Consider the following 4,259-nt stretch of genomic DNA (forward strand, 5'->3'; position numbering starts at 1 on the left):
ATTCTCTTTATACCCCATAGCACCCCCCTACTGTATTTCATGCAATCTATCATTTATATTAAGGCCTATCGAGTCAAGTTAATGTCCCTTGATGTCCCTCAGTGCAAGCTCATATACTGGGGTCTAGTCAATCTAGAGTCACTCCCTTAAAGAAGATCAGCTCCTCCTCACCCAGTAGCAATAACCTGCCCAATAGTTCTATGGCTAAGACTGGGGCCTGCTGCCCATTTTCACAGTTCTATGCTAGGTTTTTGTCTGCTGGACTTTGTATGGGTCTCGTGCATGCTGTCACCATTGCTGTAAGTTGACATGAACAAGGTCCCAGAAGCCTGTAAGACTCTATTTCTACATGGTCATGCACCTCTTTTCCTGGCTCTTATAATCTTTCTACCCCCTCTTCCACAATGGTCCCTGAGTCCTGGGTTCATTGCCTGTTGTTGCATGAGGGAGCTTTGTTGATGAGAGTTGAGAGATACATTGGTATTTCTACCCCTTATTACACTATGTCTCCTGAGTCTTAAGTTGTAGAGGTTCCATTGTAGATGTGTCACTTTGGGTTGGGCATTTCATAGACATTTAACCTGTGTGTGACCAGTTGTGGAACTATGAAATAGTCTCCATCCATCTCTTACAAAAGAAGCTTCTTTGATGAGTGGTGACTGACATGTTTGTCTGTAAATATAAGGATTCATATTTAGCACATAGTAAGACCTGGACGACATTTATCAAACACGGTAGGGGAAGTTCTCACTTTGCATTATAAAAAGAACAACCAGGCATCAACTGCTACAGAAACTAAGTAAGATGGGATATTTCAAACGGTTTGAACTATTTTCTTTTTCTTTTTTTATACATTTTTTATATTTTGTTATTTTTATTTTATGTGTATGAGTGTATTGCCTGCATGTATGTGAGTGCACCCATGTTGTGCAATGCCATGGAGGTCAGAAGAGGGCTTCGGATTCCCCTGGAACTGGAGTTAAAGACGGTTCATAGCCTCCATGTGGGTGCTGGGAATCGAACCCGGGTCCTCTGCAAGAACAGTCAGTGCTCTTAATCGCTGAGCCATCTCTCCAGCCCCTGAACTATTTTCTTGAAGAGACTTCCTCCACTGCCAGAGATCTTGAATAGCCTCCTGGCCAGTCATTTGGAAGCAATTCTTCACATAATTGATGAACTTGGCTTCCACTTTGGGAAGAGAACCACTTTTTTCTATACTTCTTAGCTTGCATTTTTGCTTTAATGTCTCCTACAGAACTAGGTCCTTTTGGTGTTTTAGGGTCTTTTCCCCCCTGTATTTTGAAAGATTCTTGAATAGGAGATAGTAGGAGATCTTGGTGTTGATGGTTTAAAGTCTTTTCCATTCTGGTTTGATTTTTTTGTGCATTTTTGGCTGGAGTATCTCAGATAGATTTCTTCATTGGAGCGTTTTCTTCAGTTTCCTCCTCATCAATATTGTGAAGAGTATCAATAAGCCCCATAAGTTTAACTGGCCAAGACCATAAAATCACTAGTCTATCTGTTGGAGGACCTACTTTCCTACTTTTTTTAAGTTATGCTAAATAGATGGGCAGAAAAACTGGTGTGTTAATGAGGTAGCAAATATTTCCTGCCTAGAACTAGCTCAGATCTCTGCAGACTTTCTGGACCAGCCACAGTCATGTAGGTCTCTGTAAGTCTATCCACTTTCCTTCTTCAGGAAAGCACAATTTCTCCTTTTCTTCTTCATGCCTTTCTTACTAAGCATGCTTTCTTTAAGGCTTTGGGCTGCCCTTAGCATCTTGTATTATTTCACTTTTTCTCTAAATATGGTACATTTACACAATGGAATTTCAATTCAGTGGTAAAGAAAAATGGAATCATGAAATTTGCAGGTAAATGAATGGAACTAGAAACTGTTCTACTAAGTTTAATAACACAGAAAAACAAACGACATATGTTCTTGCTCATTTGTGGGTCTTAGTCCAAATCCCTAGGTGTGAATATATATACTGATGTAATCACAGGAACCAGGAAAATGGAAAGGAACCGTGGGGATAGAGAGAAAGAAGGAGCTTGAAGGAGGGGAATTAGTAGCAGACAAGTGTTATTAAGGGGGAAATGGGGAAAAGGAGGGTACTTTAACTGCTGAAGGGATAGGAAGGGTTATAAAAGGGGAGTGAGAGAAATAATGCTCAGATGAGGGGCTGGAGAGATGGGTCAGTGGTTAAGAGCACTGACTGCTCTTGCAGAGGACCTGGGTTCAATTCTTAGTGCTAACAATCATCCATAACTCCAGTTCCAGGGGATCCAGTGTCCTCTTCTGACCTCTGCAGGCACTGCACGACACAGGTGCACTTATTACATACATGCAAGCAATACAATCATACACATAAAATATAAGTAAATAAAAATATTAAAAATAATGCTTAGATGGTGTGAAAAAGCAAAGGGAAATGTATTAGTTCAAAATCCTACTGAAAAATGCACATACAATATATGTGTATAAGTCCGTATGTATATCTGAAAGCTGTATAACAAAAAACACAGAGCCAGGAAGGAGAAACCTCCCATTGAGTTGTTGGTCAGGGTAGTCCAAGAGACTCCCAATATAGCACAGGCTATTGCCACAACAGTTGATTGTTTCCCAGAACTTGAAGGTAAGATCCTGTTGCTGAAGATAGGCCACACTTTGGATATAGAATTTGGAGAAATCAAGCTGGAGATGAGCAGGAAACTTCCTCCCTGAAGACTGGCTCTCATGGTATCAGAGGATACTATATAAACTGCCAAGGGAGAAAACCAACCAATGGTTCTACCCAGCTGTAAAGACTAAAAGACAATGACTGGTTCAGCAAACTACCACTATTGGTACAGTAGTGGCACTTTTATCTTGTGGGTAATCAACACTTGCATAATTGGAATTAAGGCCCACTCAATGAGAGGGAGCTCATGAGTGGTACTGTAAACATAGCAAAATACATATGGCTGAAGAGGTCATAGATCCTAGAGAAAAACCTACTTTTGCCACATGCCTAGACCAATGTGATTTCAAATTTTACTTGAAATATGTATCCTTGTATTTACAGACAAGTGTACCTTTTTACTCTTCATTAAAGAAGCTTCTTTTTGTAACAGTTAGAGACTATTACAGAGTTCTAGAACTGGTCAAACCCAGAGAACAAGTGTCTGTGAGATGCTTTAACCCTAAATCACACATCTTCAATGCAATCTCTACACATAGGATGAATGCATCTCTCAACTCTCCCCAGACAAGTTTCCTTATGTAGCAGGTGGTGATTAACACAGAAACCCACAATCGGCTAACGTGCAGAGAACAAAAGGTTGCAAAATGCTTATCCCTGAATAGGACACCTATTTCAACTTCTGTCTCCCAAGGCTCAGGGATCATCGCAAAAGAGGAAGTGGAAAGATCGTAAGAGCCACAGGGGGTAGGTGTCCACAAGAAAACAGAGTCTTCCAGACAGCTGGTTGTTTACGCATATGAACTCACAGCGATGGTGACAGCATACACAGATCCTATGCAAGGTCAAACCAGACAAAATCCCAGCATAGACATGGGGAAGAGTGTAAGAAATTCCAATCCAACCTAAAGAGCTCTTGGTTGTTGGGTGGGGGAAAGACAATGCCTTCCAGGGATGGGACTTTTGGTGGGCCTCGTGGATGGACCCACACCAAAGGACATTTAGGAACACAAATCAGTGTGGGGCAGTGGGAGGAGATGCAGATAGGGGAGGGGATCTAAATATAATCAAATTGTATGTATGAAAATCACAAGAATTCAATAAAAAACAATATATTAATTCTAGCTTTGTAAAGTGGAAAGATGGCTATAGTGGAAATATCCATCACTATAAGAGTGATTGCTATATTATTACATAGTCATATAGCAGCAGTTCTATGCTCTAAAAAGAAGAAAATAGATTGTCATGGACTGGTGTAAAAGAATAGTCATTAAATATGACTTTGGGAAAGAAGAGCCTTGCAGACATATATTATAAATCTATTTTATAAAATAAAATGAAGCAAAAAACTGTATGCAGTGTGTTGAATATTTTCTATTTTAATAGTAGAGCTTAACATTGACATACCACAGTACCAGCCAAATACATTTTCAGTATACCATCTTATACTCTTGGTGATGGCTTCCATTAAATGTTCACAAGTTTTTAACCAGAACGCCCCTTTATTGCTACATAGTTGTAGAAATTTCTTTCTTTAATACAATGTTTGTGGCTCTAACTTGGGTCTCATTCCAA

This window comes from Nannospalax galili, unplaced genomic scaffold, assembly GCF_000622305.1.
Source record: "Nannospalax galili isolate Female #2095 unplaced genomic scaffold, S.galili_v1.0 scaffold741, whole genome shotgun sequence".
In the NCBI taxonomy this organism is placed as follows: Eukaryota; Metazoa; Chordata; class Mammalia; order Rodentia; family Spalacidae; genus Nannospalax; species Nannospalax galili.